Below are 19,058 nucleotides of genomic sequence, written 5' to 3' on the forward strand. Positions count from 1 at the left end.
GAAATCACCCCAGCGCACAAAAAATTCCTTTCCAACGAAATCACCCTAGAACAAAAAAATTCCCTTTCAACAAAATTACCTGAGAACACAAAAAGTTCGGGTCCAACGAAATTACTCCAGAATAGAAAAAATTTACTTCCAACAGAATCAACCCAGAGCACAAAAAATTCCCTTAAAACAAAATCACCCAAGAACACAAATATTGGCTTCCAACGAAATTACCCCAGAACACAAAAATTTCGCTTCCAACAAATCACCCCAGAACACAAAAAATTTGCTTCCAACGAAATGACACCATAGCACATGAAACACGCTTCCAACGAAATTACCCCAGAACAGAAAAAATTCATTTCTATCGTAATCACCCCAGAGCACAAAATATTCATTCCTAACGAAATCACAGCAGAACACAAAAAATTTGCTTACAACGAAATCAACCCAAAACACAAAAGATTCGCTTCCATCGAAATCACCCGAGAACAAAAAAAATGGCTTCCAATGAAATCACCCCAGAACACAAAAAATTCGCTTCCAACGTAATCACCCCAGTGCACAAAAAATTCACTTCCAACGAAATGACTCCAGAGCACAGAAAACACGCTTCCAACGAAATCGCCCCAGAAAACAAAAAATTCGCTTCGAAAGTAATTACCCCAGAAAACAAAAAATTCGCTTCCATCGAAAAAAACGGAGAACACAAAAAATTCGCTTCCAGCGAAATTACCCCAGAACAAAAAAAATTCGCTTGCGACTAAATCTCCTGAGAACACAAATATTTGCTTCCAATTAAATCACCCCAGAGCACAAAAAAATTCGCTTCCAACCAAATGACTCCAGAGCACAGAAAACACGTTTCCAATGAAATGACCCCCTACTTCAAAAATTTGCTTCCATCGAAAAAACCGGAGAACAAAAAAAATTCACTTCCAACAAAATTACCCTAGAACACAAAAAATTCGCTTCCAACGAAATGACTCCATAGCACAGAAAACACGCTTCCAACGAAATGACCACCTACTTAAAAAATTTGCTTCCATCAAAAAAAACGGAGAACACAAAAATATCGCTTCCAACGAATTTACCCCAGAACACAAAAAATTAGCTTGCAACGAAATCTTCTGAGAACACAAATATTCGCTTCCAACGAAATCACCCCAGAGCACAAAAAATCGCTTCCAATGAAATGACTCCAGAGCACAGAAAACATGCTTGCAACGAAATGACCCAATACTTCAAAAATTTGCTTCCATCGAAATCACCCGAGAACACAAAAAATTCGCTTCCAATGAAATTACCCCAGAACACAAAAAATTCACTTCCACCGAAATCACCGAACAACACAAAAAATTCGCTTCCAAAGAAATGACTCCAGAGCACAGAAAACAAACTTCCAAAGAAATGACCCCATACTTGAAAAATTTGCTTCCATCGAAATCACCTGAGAACACAAAAAATTCGCTTCCAACGAAATTACCACAGAATACAAAAAATTCGCTTCCAACTAAATCGCCTGAGAACACAAATATTTGCTTCCAAAGAAATCACCCCAGAGCACAAAAAATTCGCTTCAAAAGAAATCACAAAAGAACACAAAAAATTCGCTTCCAAAGAAATCACCGGAGAACACAAAAAATTCGCGTCCAAAGAAATTACCCCTGAATAGAAAAAATTTACTTCCAACCAAATCAACCCAGAGCACAAAAAATTCCCTTCCAACAAAACCACCCGAGAACACAAATATTGGCTTCCCACGAAATTACCCCAGAACGGAAAAAGTTTGCTTCCATCAAAATCACCCCAGAACACAAAAAATTCGCTTCCAAAGAAATCACCCCAGAACACAAAAATTTCCCTTCCAACGAAGTGATTCTAGAACACAGAAAACACGCTTCCAACGAAATCACCCCAGAACAAAAAAATTCGCTTCCAACAAAATCTACCCAGAACACAAAAAATTTCCTTCTGTCGAAATCACCCAAGAACTGAAAAAATTTGCTTCCAACAAAATTACCCCAGAACAGAAAAAAATTCGCTTCCAACAAAATCACCACGGAACACAAATATTCGCTTCCAACGAAATCACCCCAGAAAGCAAAACATTAGCTTCCAACGAAATTACCCCAGAACAGAAAATATTCGCTTCCAACGAAATTACCCCAGAACACAAGATATTCGCTTCCAACGAAATCACCCCAAAGCACAAAAAAAATTCGCTTTCAACGAAATGACCCTATACTTCAAAAATTTGCTTCCATCGAAAAAAACGGAGAACACAAAAAATTCACTTCCAACGAAATTACCCCAGAACACAAAAAATTCGCTTGCAACGAAATCTCCTGAGAAGACAAATATTCGTTCCGAAGAAATCACCCCAAAGCACAAAAAATTCCCTTCTAACGAAATGAACCCATATTTCAAAAATTTGCTTCCATCGAAATCACCTGAGAACACGAAAAATTCGATTCCAACAAAAATGCCCCAGAACACAAAAAATTCTCTTCCAACAAAATCAACCCAGCACACAAAATATTCGCTTCCATAGAAATCACCCCAGAACACAAAAAGTTCGCTTCCAAAGAAATCACTCCAAAACACAAAAAAATCGCTTCCAATGAAATGACTCCAGAGCACAGAAAACACGATTCCAACGAAATCACCCGAAAACACAAAACATTCTCTTCCAACGTAATTACATCAGAACACGAAAAATTTGCTTCCAACAAAATCAAGCCAGAACACAAAAAATTTGCTTCCCTCGAAATCACCCGAGAACAGAAAAAATTCGCTTCCAACGAAATCACAAAAGAAGACAAAAAATTAGCTTCCAAAGAAATCACCCGAGAACACAAAATTTCGCGTCCAACGAAATTACCCCAGAATAGAAAAAAATTACTTCCAACCAAATCAACCCAGAACACAAAAAATTCCCTTCCAACAAAATCACCCGAGAACACAAATATTAGCTTCCCACGAAATTAACCCAGAACGGAAAAGGTGTGCTTCAATCGAAAACACCCCAGAACACAAAAAATTCCCTTCCAAAGAAATCACCCCAGAACACAAAAATTTCCCTTCGAACGAAGTGATTCCAGAACACAGAAAACACGCTTCCAACGAAATCACCCCAGAACACAAAAAATTCGCTTCCAACGAAATCAACACAGAACACAAAAAATTTGCTTCTGTCGAAATCATCCAAGAACAGAAAAAATTTGCTTCCAACAAAATTACCCCAGAACACAAAAAAATTCGCTTCCAATGAAATCACCTGGGAACACAAATATTCGCTTCCAACGAAATCACCCTAGAACATAAAAAATTCGCTTCCATCAAATTAACCCAAGAACACAAAAAATTCGCTTCCAACGAAATTGCCCCAGAACACAAGATATTCGCTTCCAACGAAATCACCCCAAAGCACAAAAAAATTCGCTTTCAACGAAATGACCCCCTAATTCAAAATTTGCTTCCATCGAAAAAAACGGAGAACACAAAAAATTTGCTTCCCACGAAATTACCCCAGAACACAAAAAATTCGCTTGCAACGAAATCTCCAGAGAAGACAAATATTCATTACAAAGAAATCACCCCAAAGCACAAAAAATTCTCTTCCAAAAAAATCAAACCAGCACACAAAATATTCGCTTCCATCGAAATCACCCCAGAACACAAAAAATTCGCTTTCAAAGAAATTAACCCAGAACACAAAAATTCTCTTCCAACAAAATCACCCCAGAACACAAAAAATTCGCTTCCAAAGAAATCACCCCAAAACACACAAAAAAAATCACTTCCAATGAAATGACTCCAGAGCACAGAAAACACGCTTCCAACGAAATCACCCCAAAACACAAAACATTCTCTTCCAACGTAATTACATAAGAACACAAAAAATTTGCTTCCCTCGAAATCACCCGAGAACAGAAAAAATTCGCTTCCAACGAAATCACAAAAGAACACAAAAAATTCGCTTCCAAAGAAATCACCCGAGAACACAAAATTTCGCGTCCAACGAAATTACCCCAGAATAGAAAAAATTTACTTCAAAAAAAAATCAACCCAGATCATAAAAAATTCCCTTCCAACAAAATCACCCGAGAACACAAATATTGGCTTCCCACAAAATTACCCCAGAACGGAAAAAGTTTGCTTCCATCGAAATCACCCCAGAACACAAAAAATTTGCTTCCACCGAAATGACTCCAGAGCACAGAAAAAACGCTTCCAACAAAATGACCCCCTACTTCAACAATTTGCTTCCATGGAAAAACCGGAAAACACAAAAAATTCTCTTCCAACGAAATCAACCCAGAACACAAAAAATTTGCTTCTGTCGAAATCACCCAAGAACAGAAAAAATTTGCTTCCAACAAAATTACCCCAGAACACAAAACATTCACTTCCAACGAAATCACCGGGGAACACAAACATTCGCTTCCAAAGAAACCACCCCAGAACACAAAAAATTCGCTTCCAACAAAATTACCCCAGAAGACAAGAAATTCGCTTCCAATTAAATCACCCCAAAATACAAAAAATTCGCTTACAACGAAATCACCCTAAAACACAAAAAATTCGCTTTCAACCAAATCACCCGAGAACACAAAAAATTCGATTCCAAGGAAATCACCCCAGAGCACAAAAATTCCCTTCCAACAAAATCACTCGAAAACACAAATATAGACTTCCAAAGAAATTACCCCAGAACACAAAAAATTCGCTTCCAACGAAATCACCCCAGAGCACAAAAAATTCGCTTCCAACGAAACGAATCCAGAGCACAGAAAACACGCTTCCAACGAAATGACCCACTACTTGAAAAATTTGCTTCCATTGAAATCACCAGAAAACACAAAAAATTCGCTTCCAAAGAATTACCCAGAACACAAAAAAATTTGCTTGCAACGAAATCTCCTGAGAAGACAAATATTCGCTTCCAACAAAATCACCCCAGAGCACAAAAAATTCGCTTCCAACGAAATCACCCCAGAACACAAAAAATTCGCTTCCAACGAAATCACCCCAGAACACAAAAAATTAGCTTCCAGCGAAACGACTCCAGAGCACAGAAAACACGTCTCCAACGAAATGACCCCCTACTTGAAAAATTTGCTTCCACCGAAATCACCAGAGAACACAAAAAATTCGCTGCCAACAAAATCAGCCCAAAACACAAAAAATTCGCTTCCAACAAAATCACCAGGGAACACAAACATTCGCTTACAACAAAATCACCCCAGAGCACAAAAAATTCGCTTCCCAGGAAATCACCCAGAACAAAAAAATTTGCTTCCAAAGAAATTACCCCAGAACACAAAAATTCACTTCCAACGAAATCACCCCAGAACACAAAAAAAATCCCTTCCAAAGAAATGACTCCAGAGCACAGAAAACATGCTTCCAATGAAATGACCCCCTACTTCAAAAATTTGCTTCCAACGAAATAACTCCAGAACACACAAAATTCGCTTCCAACGAAATCACCTTGAACACAAAAATTTCGCTTTCAAAGAAATGACTCCATAACACTGAAAAAACGCTTCCAACGAAATCAACCGAGAACACAAAAAATTCGCTTCCAACGAAATACCCCAAGAACACAAAAAATTCGCTTCCAACGCAACTACCCCAGAACACAAGAAATTCGCTTCCAACGATATCACCCCAAAGCACAAAAAAATTTGCTTCCAACCAAATCACCTGAGAACACAAAAAATTCGCTTCGAAGGAAATCACCCCAGAGCACAAAAAATGCGATTCCAAAGAAATCACCTTGGAACATAAATTTTCGCTTCCATCGAAATCACCCCAGAACACAAAAAATTCGCTTCCAACGAAATTACTCAGGAACACAAATATTCGCTTCCAATGAAATCACTCCAGAGCACAAAAAAATTCGCTTCCAAAGAAATTACCCCAGATCACAAGAAATTCGCTTCCAACGAAATCACCCAAGAGCACAAACTATTTGCTTCCAATGAAATTACCCCATACTTCAAAAATTTGCTTCCATCGAAATCACCTAAGAACACAAAAAATTCGCTTCCAATGAAATTACCCCAGAACACAAAAATTTCGCTTCCAACGAAATGACTCCATAACACTGAAAAAATGCTTCCAACGAAATCACCCGAGAACACAAAAAATTCGCTTCCAACGAAATTACCCCAGAACACAAGAAATTCGCTTCCAACGAAATCACCCCAAACCACAAAAAATTGCTTCCAACCAAATCACCTAAGGACACAAAAAATTCGCTTCCAAGGAATTCACCCCAGAGCACAAAAAATGCGCTTCCAAAGAAATCACCCTAAAACATAAATTTTCGCTTCCATTGAAATCACCCCAGAAAACAAAAAATTCACTTGCAATGAAATCTCCTGAGAACACAAATATTCGCTTCCAAAGAAATCACCCAGAACACAAAAAATTCGCTTCCAACGAAACGACTCCAGAGCACAGAAAACACGCTTCCAATGAAATGACCCCAGAACACAAAAAATTCGCTTCCAACAAAATTACTAAGGAACACAAATATTCGCTTCCAATGAAATCACTCCAGAGCACAAAAAAATTCGCTTCCAAAGAAATCACCCCAAAACACAAAAAATCGCTTCCAATGAAATGACTCCAGAGCACAGAAAACACGCTTCCAACGAAATCACCCCGAAACACAAAAAATTTGCTTCCCTCGAAATCACCCGAGAACAGAAAAAATTCGCTTCCAACGAAATCAACCGGAAACACAAATATTAGCTTCCAACGAAATCATCCTAAAACACAAAAAATTGGCTTCCAACTAAATGACTCCAGAGCACAGAAACCACGCTTCCAACGAAATGACCCCCTACTTCAAAAATTTGCTTCCATCGAAAAAACCAGAGAACACAAAACATTAGCTTCCAACGAAATTACCCCAAAACAAAAAAATTCGCTTCCAAAGAAATTACCCCAGAACACCAAAAATTCGCTTCCAAAGAAATCTCCAGAGAACACAAATATTCGCTTCCAAAGAAATCACACAGAGCACAAAAAATGCGCTTCAAACCAAATCACCCCAGAACACAAATATTCGCTTCCAACGAAATCAACCCAGAACGCAAAACATTAGCTTCCCACGAAATTACCCCAGAAGAGAAATATTCGCTTCCAAAGAAATTACCCCAGAATAGAAAAAATTCGCTTCCAAAAAATCCCCGCAGAACACAAAAAAATTACTTCCAATGAAATCACCCTAGAATACAAAAAATTCGATTCCAACAAAATCACCCCAGAACACAAAAAATTTGCTTCCAAAGAAATGACTCCAGAGCAGAGAAATCACACTTCCAACGAAATCAACTCATACTTCAAAAAAAATTCGCTTCCAACAAAATTGCCCCACGACACAAAAAATTCGCTTCCAAAGAAATCACCCCAGAACACAAAAAATTCACTTCCAACGAAATGACTCCAGAGCACAGAAAAAACAGTTCCAACGAAATGACCCCCTACTTCAAAAATTTGCTTCCACCAAAAAAACCTGAGAACACAAAAAATTCTCTTCCAACCACATCATCCCAGAAACCAAAAAATTTGCTTCCATTGAAATCACCCGAGAACAGAAAAAATTCGCTTCTAACTACATGACCCATACTTCAAAAATTTGCTTCCATCGAAATCACCTGAGAACATAAAAAATTCGCTTCCAATGAAATTACCCCAGAACACAAAAAATTCGCTACCAACGAAATGACTCCAGAGCACAGAAATCACGCTTTCAACGAAATGACCCCCTACTTAAAAAATATGCTTCCGTCGAAAAAACCAGAGAACACAAAAAATTCGCTTCCAAAGAAATTACCCCAGAACACAAAAAATTGCTTGCAACAAAATCTCCTTAGAACACAAATATTCGCTTCCAAGGAAATCACCCCAGAACACAAAAAATTCACTTCCAACGAAATGACTACAGAGCACAGAAAACACGCTTCCAACGAAATTACCCCAGAATAGAAATAATTTACTTCGAACCAAATCAACTCAGAGCACAAAAAATTCCCTTCTAACAAAATCACCCGAGAACACAAATATTGGTGTCCAACGAAATTACCCCAGAACAGAAAAAATTTGCTTCCGTCGAAATCACCCCAGAAGACAAAAAATTCGCTTCCAACGAAATCACCGCAGAGCACAAAAAATTCGCTTCCAACGAAACGACTCCAGAACACAGAAAACACACTTCCAACGAAATGACCACCTACTTGAAAAATTTGTTTCCATCGAAATCACCAGAGAACACAAATAATTCGATTCCAAGGAAATCAGCCCAGAGCACAAAAATTCCCTTCCAACAAAATCACTCGAAAACACAAATATAGACTTCCAAAGAAATTACCCCAGAACACAAAAATTCGCTTCCAACGAAATCACCCCAGAGCACAAAAAATTCGCTTCCAACGAAACGACTCCAGAGCACAGAAAACACGCTTCCAACGAAATGACCCCCTACTTGAAAAATTTGCTTCCATCGAAATCACCAGAGAACACAAAAAATTCGCTGCCAATGAAATCAGCCCAAAACATAAAAAATTCACTTCCAACAAAATCACCCGGGAACACAAACATTCGCTTCCAACGAAATCACCCCAGAGCACAAAAAATTCGCTTCCAACGAAATCACCCCAGAACAAAAAAATTTGCTTCCAAAGAAATTACCCCAGAACACAAAAATTCGCTTCCAACGAAATCACCCCAGAACACAAAAAAATCCCTTCCAAAGAAATGACTCCAGAGCACAGAAAACACGCTTCCAATGAAATGACCCCCTACTTGAAAAATTTGCTTCCATCGAAATCACCAGAGAACACAAAAAATTCGCTTCCAACGAAATTACCCCAGAACACAAAAAAAAATTGCTTGCAACGAAATCTACTGAGAAGACAAACATTCGCTTCCAACGAAATCACCCAAGAGCACAAAAAATTCGCTTCCAACGAAATCACCCCAGAACACAAAAAATTTGCTTCCAACGAAATCTCCCCAGAACACAAAAAATTCGCTTCCAACGAAACGACTCCAGAGCACAGAAAACACGCTTCCAACTTAATGACCCCCTACTTGAAAAATTTGCTTCCATCGAAATCACCAGAGAACACAAAAAATTCGCTTCCAAGGAAATCACCCCAGAGCACAAAAAATTCCCTTCAAACAAAATCACTCGAGAACACAAATATAGACTTCCAAAGAAATGACCCCAGAACACAAAAAATTCGCTTCCAACAAAATCACCCCAGAGCACAAAAAATTCCCTTCCAACAAAATCACCAGAGAACACAAATATTGGCTACCAACAAAATTACCCCAGAACAGAAAAAATTTGATCCCATGGAAATCACCCCAGAAAACAAAAAATTCGCTTCCAAAGAAATTACCCCAGAGCACAAGAAATTTGCTTCCAACAAAATCACCACAAAGCACAAAAAATTCGCTTCCATAAATATCACCGTAGAACATAAAAAATTCGCTTCCTTCGAAATCAACCAAGAAAAAAAAAATTTGCTTCCAACGAAATCACCCCAGAACACAAAAAATTCTCTTCCAAGGAAATTACCCCAGAATACAAAAAATTCGCTTCCAACGAAATCAACCAAGAAAACAAAAAAATTTGCTTCCATCGAAATCACCCGAGAACAGAAAAAATTCGCTTCAATCGAAATCACCCGAGAACACAGAAAAATTCAATTCCAACGAAATTACCCCAGACACAAGAAATTCGCTTCCAACGAAATCACCCCAAAGCACAAAAAAATTTGCTGCCAACGAAATGACCCCATACTTCAAAACTTTGTTTCCATCGAAATCACCTGAGAACAAAAAAAATTCGCTTCCAACGAAATTACGCCAGAACACAAAAAATTCACTTCCTACGAAATTACCCCAGAACACAAGAAAATCGCTTCCAACGAAATCACCCCAGAGCACAAAAAATTTGCTTTCAAGGAAAACACCCAAGAAAACAAAAAATTCGCTTCCAAATAAATCACCACAGAGCACAAAAAATTCGCTTCCAACGAAATAAATCCTGAGCACAAAAAACATGCTTCCAACAAAATGACCCCCTACTTCAAAAATTTCCTTCCATCAAAAAAAACGGAAAACACAAAAAATTCGCTTCCAACGAAATTATCCCAGAACACAAAAAATTCGCTTACAACCAAATCTCCTGAGAACACAAATATTCGCTTCCAACGAAATCACCCCAGAGAACAGAAAATTCGCTTACAACCAAATCTCCTGAGAACACAAAAAAATCCCTTCCAAAGAAATGACTCCAGGGCACAGAAAAACGCTTCCAATGAAATGACCACCTACTTCAAAAATTTGCTTCTAACGAAATCACCCTAGAACACAAAAAATTCGCTTCCAACAAAATCACTCTAGAACACAAAAAATTCCCTTTCTACAAAATCACCCAAAAACAAAAAAATTCGCGTCCAACGAAATTACCACAGAATAGAAAAAATTTGCTTCCAACCAAATCAACCCAGAGCACAAAAAATTCCCTTCCAACAAAATCACCCGAGAACACAAATATTAGCTTCCAACAAAATTACCCAGGACAGAAAAAATTTGCTTCCAAAGAAATCACCCCAGAGCACAAAAAATTCCTTTCCAACAAAATCACCCGAAAACACAAATATTGGCTTCCAACGAAATGATCCCATACTTCAAAAATTTGCTTCCATCGAAAAACCGGAGAAAACAAAAAATGCGCTTCCAACGAAATTACCCCAGAACACAAAAAAATTCCCTTGCAAAGAAATCTAATGAGAACACAAATATTCGCTGCCAACAAAATCACCCTAGAACACAAAAAATTCTCTTTCAACTAAATGACCTGAGAACACAAAAAATTGGCTTCCAACTTAATTACAACAGAATACAAAAAATTCGCTTCCAAAGAAATCACCCCATAACACAAAAATTTCGCTTCCAACGAAATGACTCCAGAACACAGAAAACAGGCTTCCAGCAAAATCACCCCAGAACAAAAAAATTCGCTTCCAACGAAATGACTCCAGAGCACAGTAAACACGCTTCCAACGAAATGACCCGAGAACACAAAAAATTCACTTCCAAAAAAATTACTCACGAACACGAATATTCGCTTCCAATGAAATCACTCCAGAGCACAAAAAAATTCGTTTCCAAAGAAATTACCCCAGAACACAAGAAATTCGCTTCCAACGAAATCACCCAAGAGCACACACTATTTGCTTCCAATGAAATTACCCCATACTTCAAAAATTTGCTTCCATCGAAATCACCTAAGAACACAAAAATTCACTTCCAATGAAATTACCCCAGAACACAAAAAATTCGCTTCCAACGAAATGACCCCAGAGCCCCAAAATTTTGCTTCCAACGAAATGACTCCAGAGCAAAGAAAACACGCTTCCAACGAAATGACCCCCTACTTCAAAAATTTGCTTCCATCGAAAAAACCAGAGAACACAAAAATTCGCTTCCAACAAAATTACTCAGGAACACAAATATTCGCTTCCAATGAAATCACTCCAGAGCACAAAAAATGCACTTCCAACGAAATCCCCCTAGAACATAAAAAATTTGCTTCCATCGAAATCACCTGAGAACACAAAAAATTCGCTTCCAACGAAATCACACCAGAGCACAAAAAATTCGCTTCCAACAAAATCCCCCTAGAACATAAAAAATTCGCTTCCATCGAAATCACCCAAGAACACAAAAAATTCGCTTCCAACAAAATTACCCCAGAAGACAGGATATTCACTTCCAATGAAATCACCCCAAAATACAAAAAATCGCTTCCAACAAAATCACCCTAAAACAAAAAAATTCGCTTTCAACCAAATCACACAAGAACACAAAAAATTCCCTTCCAACGAAATGACTCCAGAGCACAGAAACACGCTTCCAATGAAATGACCCCCTACTTGAAAAATTTGCTTCCATCGAAATCACCAGAGAACACAAAAAATTCGCTTCCAACGAATTACCACAGAACACAAAAAAATTCGCTTGCAATGAAATCTCCTGAGAAGACAAATATTCGCTTCCACGAAATCACCCCAGAGCACAAAAAATTCGCTTCCAACGAAATCACCCCAGAACAAAAAAATTTGCTTCCAAAGAAATTACCCCAGAACACAAAAATTCGCTTCCAACGAAATCACACCAGAACACAAAAAAATCCCTTCCAAAGAAATGACTCCAGAGCACAGAAAACATGCTTCCAATGAAATGACCCCCTACTTCAAAAATTTGCTTCCAACAAAATCACCCCAGAACACAAAAAATTCGCTTCCAAAGAAATCACCCTAGAACACAAAAATTTCGCTTCCAAAGAAATGACTCCATAACACTGAAAAAACGCTTCCAACGAAATCACCCGAGAACACAAAAAATTTGCTTCCAACGAAATTACCCCAGAACACAAGAAATTCGCTTCCAAAGAAATCACCCAAAAGGACAAAAAATTCGCTTCCAACGAAATACCCCGAGAACACAAAAAATTCGCTTCCTACGCAACTACCCCAGAACACAAGAAATTCGCTTCCAACGAAATCTCCCCAAAGTACAAAAAAATTTGCTTCCAACCAAATCACCTGAGAACACAAAAAATTCGCTTCCAACGAAATTACCCCAGAACACAAAAAATTCGCTTCCAAGGAAATCACCCCAGAGCACAAAAAATGCGCTACCAAAGAAATCACCCTAGAACATAAATTTTCGCTTCCATCGAAATCACCCCAGAAAACAAAAAATTCGCTTGCAACGAAATCTCCTGAGAACACAAATATTCGCTTCCTAAAAATCACCCAGAGCACAAAAAATTCGCTTCCAACAAAATTACCCCAGAACACAAAAAATTCGCTTGCAAAGAAATCTAATGAGAACACAAATATTCGCTTCCAACGAAATCACCCCAGAACACAAAAAATTCGCTTCCAACGAAATGACTCCAGAGCACAGAAAACACGCTTCCAACGAAATGACCCCAGAACAAAAAAAAATTCGCTTCCAATACAATTACTCAGGAACACAAATATTCGCTTCCAATGAAATCACTCCAGAGCACAAAAAAATTCGCTTCCAAAGAAATCACCCCAGAACACAAGAAATTCGCTTCCCAACGAAATCACCCAAGAGCACAAACTATTTGCTTCCAACGAAATGACCCCATACTTCAAAAATTTGCTTCCATCGAAATCACCTAATAACACAAAAAATTCGATTCCAAAGAAATGACCCCAGACCCCAAAATTTTGCTTCCAACGAAATGACTCCAGAGCAAAGAAAACACGCTTCCAACGAAATGACCCCCTACTTCAAAAATTTGCTTCCATCGAAAAAACCAGAGAACACAAAAATTTCGCCTCCAACAAAATTACTCAGGAACACAAATATTCGCTTCCAATGAAATCACTCCAGAGCACAAGAAATTCGCTTCCAAAGAAATTCCCCTAGAACATAAAAAATTTGCTTCCATCGAAAACACCCGAGTACACAAAAAATTCTCTTCCAAGGAAATTACCCAGAACAAAAGAAATTCGCTTCCAACGAAATCACGCCAGAGCACAAAAAATTCGCTTCCAACGAAAAGACCCCATACTTCAAAAATTTGCTTGCATCGAAATCACCTAAGAACACAAAAAATTCGCTTCCAAAGAAATTACCCCAGAACACAAAAAATTCGCTTCCAACGAAATGACTCCAGAACCCCCAAATTTTGCTTCCAACGAAATGACTCCAGAGCAAAGAAAACACGCTTCCAACGAAATGACCCCCTACTTCAAAAATTTGCTTCCATCGAAAAAACCGGAGAACACAAAAAATTCGCTTCCAACAAAATTACTCAGGAACACAAATATTCGCTTCCAATGAAATCACTCCAGAGCTTCCAATGAAATCCCCCTAGAACATAAAAAATTTGCTTCCATCGAAATCACCCGAGAACACAAAAAATTCGCTTCCAAGGAAATTACCCAGAACACAAGAAATTTGCTTCCAACGAAATCACGCCAGAGCACAAAAAATTCGCTTCCAACGAAATCCCCCTAGAACATAAAAAATTCGCTTCCATCGAAACCACCCAAGAACACAAAAAATTCGCTTCCAACAAAATTACCCCAGAAGACAAGAAATTCGCTTCCAATGAAATCACCCCAAAATACAAAATATTCGCTTCCAACAAAATCACCCTTAAACACAAATTTCCCTTGCAACCAAATCACCTGAGAACAAAAAAAAATCGATTCCAAGGAAATCACCCCAGAGCACAAAAAATTCCCTTCCAACAAAATCACTCGAGAACACAAATATTAGACTTCCAAAGAAATCACCCCAGAACACAAAAAATTTGATTCCAACGAAAAAACTCCAGAGCACAGAAAACACGCTTCCAACGAAATGGCCCCCTACTTGAAAAATTTGCTTCCATCGAAATCACCAGAGAACACAAAAAATTTGCTTCCAACGAAATTTCCCCAGAACACAAAAAAAAATTTGCTTACAACAAAATCTCCTGAGAACACAAATATTCGCTTCCAACGAAATCAACCCAGAGCACAAAAAATTCGCTGCAAATGAAATCAGCCCAGAATACAAAAAATTCACTTTCAACGAAATCACCCGAGAATACAAAAAATTCGCTTCCAACGTAATTACCCCTGAACACAAAAAATTCGCTTCCAACAAAATCACCCTAGAACATAAAAAATTTGCTTCCATGGAAATCACCAAAGAACAAAAAAATTTGCTTCCAAAGAAATTACCCCAGAACACAAAAATTCGCTTCCAACGAAATCACCCCAGAACAAAAAAAAAATCCCTTCGAAAGAAATGACTCAACAGCACAGAAAACACGCTTCCAATGAAATGACCACCTACTTCAAAAATTTGCTTCCAACGAAATCACCCCAGAACACAAAAAATTGGATTCCAAAGAAATCAACCTACAACACAAAAATTTCGCTTCCAACGAAATGACTCCATAACACTGAAAAAACGCTTCCAACGAAATCACCCGAGAACACAAAAAATTTGCTTCCAACGAAATCACCCGAGAACACAAAAAATTTGCTTCCAACGAAATTAGCCAAAACACAAGAAATTCGCTTCCAACGAAATCACCCCAAAGCACAAAAAATTTGCTTCCAACCAAATCACCTGAGAACACAAAAAATTCGCTTCCAAGTTAATGACCCCAGAGCACAAAAATTTCGCTTCCAACGAAATGACTCCATAACAGTGAAAAAACGCTTCCAACGAAATCACCCGAGAATACAAAAAATTCGCTTCCAACGTAATTACCCCAGAACACAAAAAATTCGCTTCCAACAAAATCACCCGGAACACAAACATTCGCTTCCAACGAAATCACCCCAGAGCACAAAAAATACGCTGCAAATGAAATCAGCCCAGAATACAAAAATTCACTTTCAACGAAATCACCCGAGAATACAAAAAATTCGCTTCCAACGAAATTACCCCTGAACACAAAAAATTCGCTTCCAACAAAATCACCCTAGAACATAAAAAATTTGCTTCCATGGAAATCACCACAGAACAAAAAAATTTGCTTCCAAAGAAATTACCCCAGAACACAAAAATTCGCTTCCAACGAAATCACCCCAGAACAAAAAAAAAATCCCTTCGAAAGAAATGACTCAACAGCACAGAAAACATGCTTCCAATGAAATGACCACCTACTTCAAAAATTCGCTTCCAAAGAAATCACCCTAGAACACAAAAATTTTCCTTGCAACGAAATGACTCCATAACACTGGAAAAACGCTTCCAACGAAATCACCCCAGAACCCAAAAAATTCTCTTCCTAGGAAATTACCCCAGAACACAAAAAATTCGCTTCCAGCGAAATGACCCCAGAGCCCCAAAATTTTGCTTCCAACGAAATGACTCCAGACCAAAAAAAAACACGCTTCCAACGAAATGACCCCCTACTTCAAAAATTTGCTTCCATTGAAAATACCAAGGAGAACACAAAAATTCGCTTCCAACAAAATTACTCAGGAACACAAATATTCGCTTCCAATCAAATCACTCCAGAGCACAAAAAATTCGCTTCCAACGAAATCCCCCTAGAACATAAAAAATTTGCTTCCATCAAAATCACCCGAGAACAAAAAAAATTCGCTTGCAACAAAATTACCCCAGAAGATAAGAAATTCGCTTCCAATTAAATCACCCCCAAATACAAAAAATTCGCTTCCAACGAAATCACCCTAAAACACAAAAAATTCGCTTTCAACCAAATCACCCGAGAACACAAAAAATTCGATTCCAAGGAAATCACCCCAGAGCACAAAAATTCTCTTCCAACAAAATCACTCGAAAAAACAAATATAGACTTCCAAAGAAATTAACCCAAAACACAAAAAATTCGCTTCCAACGAAATCACCCCAGAGCACAAAAAATTCGCTTCCAACGAAACGACTCCAGAGCACAGAAAACACGCTTCCAACGAAATGACTCCCTACTTGAAAAATTTGCTTCCATCGAAATCACCAGAGAACACAAAAAATTCGCTTCCAACGAAATTACCCCAGAACACAAAAAAATTTGCTTGCAATGAAATCTCCTGAGAAGACAAATATTCACTTCCAACGAAATCACCCCAGAGCACAAAAAATTCGCCTCCAACGAAATCACCCCAGAACACAAAAAATTTGCTTCCAACAAAATCACCCCAGAACACAAAAAAATTCGCTTAAAACGAAACGACTCCAGAGCACAGAAAACACGCTTCCAATGAAATGACCCCCTACTTCAAAAATTTGCTTCCAACGAAATCACCCCAGCACACAAAAAATTGGATTCCAAAGAAATCACCCTAGAACACAAAAATTTCGCTTCCAAAGAAATGACTCCATAACACTGAAAAAACGCTTGCAACAAAATCACCTGAGAACACAAAAAATTCGCGTCCAACGAATTACCCCAGAACACAAGAAATTCGCTTCCAAAGAAATCACCCCAAAGCACAAAAAATTCGCTTCCAACGAAATACCCGAGAACACAAAAAATTTGCTTCCAACGCAACTACCCCAAAACACAAGAAATTCGCTTCCAACGAAATCACCCCAAAGTACAAAAAAATTTGCTTCCAACCAAATCACCTGAGAACACAAAAAATTCGCTTAAAACAAAACGACTCCAGAGCACAGAAAACACGCCTCCAACGAAATGACCCCCTACTTGAAAAATTTGCTTCCATCGAAATCACCAGAGAACACAAAAAATTCGCTGCCAACGAAATCAGCCCAAAACACAAAAAATTTGCTTTCAACAAAATCACCCGGGAACACAAACATTCGCTTCCAACGAAATCACCCCAGAGCATAAAAAATTCGCTTCCAACGAAATCACCCAAGAACAAAAAAGTTTGCTTCCAAAGAAATTACACCAGAACACAAAAATTGGCTTCCAACGAAATTACGCCAGAACACAAAAAATCCCTTCCAAAGAAATGATTCAAGAGCACAGAAAACACGCTTCCAATGAAATGACCCCCTACTTCAAAAATTTGCTTCCATCGAAAAAACCGGAGAACACAAAAAATTCGCTTCCAACAAAATTACCCCAGAAGACAGGATATTCACTTCCAATGAATTCACCCCAAAATACAAAAAATCGCTTCCAACAAAATCACCCTAAAACAAAAAAATTCGCTTTCAACCAAATCACACAAGAACACAAAAAATTCCCTTCCAACGAAATGACTCCAGAGCACAGAAACACGCTTCCAATGAAATGACCCCCTACTTGAAAAATTTGCTTCCATCGAAATCACCAGAGAACACAAAAAATTCGCTTCCAACGAATTACCACAGAACACAAAAAAATTCGCTTGCAATGAAATCTCCTGAGAAGACAAATATTCGCTTCCACGAAATCACCCCAGAGCACAAAAAATTCGCTTCCAACGAAATCACCCCAGAACAAAAAAATTTGCTTCCAAAGAAATTACCCCAGAACACAAAAATTGGCTTCCAACGAAATCACACCAGAACACAAAAAAATCCCTTCCAAAGAAATGGCTCCAGAGCACAGAAAACATGCTTCCAATGAAATGACCCCCTACTTCAAAAATTTGCTTCCAACAAAATCACCCCAGAACACAAAAAATTCGCTTCCAAAGAAATCACCCTAGAACACAAAAATTTCGCTTCCAAAGAAATGACTCCATAACACTGAAAAAACGCTTCCAACGAAATCACCCGAGAACACAAAAAATTTGCTTCCAACGAAATTACCCCAGAACACAAGAAATTCGCTTCCAAAGAAATCACCCAAAAGGACAAAAAATTCGCTTCCAACGAAATACCCCGAGAACACAAAAAATTCGCTTCCTACGCAACTACCCCAGAACACAAGAAATTCGCTTCCAACGAAATCTCCCCAAAGTACAAAAAAATTTGCTTCCAACCAAATCACCTGAGAACACAAAAAATTCGCTTCCAACGAAATTACCCCAGAACACAAAAAATTCGCTTCCAAGGAAATCACCCCAGAGCACAAAAAATGCGCTACCAAAGAAATCACCCTAGAACATAAATTTTCGCTTCCATCGAAATCACCCCAGAAAACAAAAAATTCGCTTGCAACGAAATCTCCTGAGAACACAAATATTCGCTTCCTAAAAATCACCCAGAGCACAAAAAATTCGCTTCCAACAAAATTACCCCAGAACACAAAAAATTCGCTTGCAAAGAAATCTAATGAGAACACAAATATTCGCTTCCAACGAAATCACCCCAGAACACAAAAATTCGCTTCCAACGAAATGACTCCAGAGCACAGAAAACACGCTTCCAACGAAATGACCCCAGAACAAAAAAAAATTCGCTTCCAATACAATTACTCAGGAACACAAATATTCGCTTCCAATGAAATCACTCCAGAGCACAAAAAAATTCGCTTCCAAAGAAATCACCCCAGAACACAAGAAATTCGCTTCCCAACGAAATCACCCAAGAGCACAAACTATTTGCTTCCAACGAAATGACCCCAT

Source organism: Meriones unguiculatus, chromosome 5 (genome assembly GCF_030254825.1).
Source record: "Meriones unguiculatus strain TT.TT164.6M chromosome 5, Bangor_MerUng_6.1, whole genome shotgun sequence".
NCBI classification, from domain to species: domain Eukaryota; kingdom Metazoa; phylum Chordata; class Mammalia; order Rodentia; family Muridae; genus Meriones; species Meriones unguiculatus.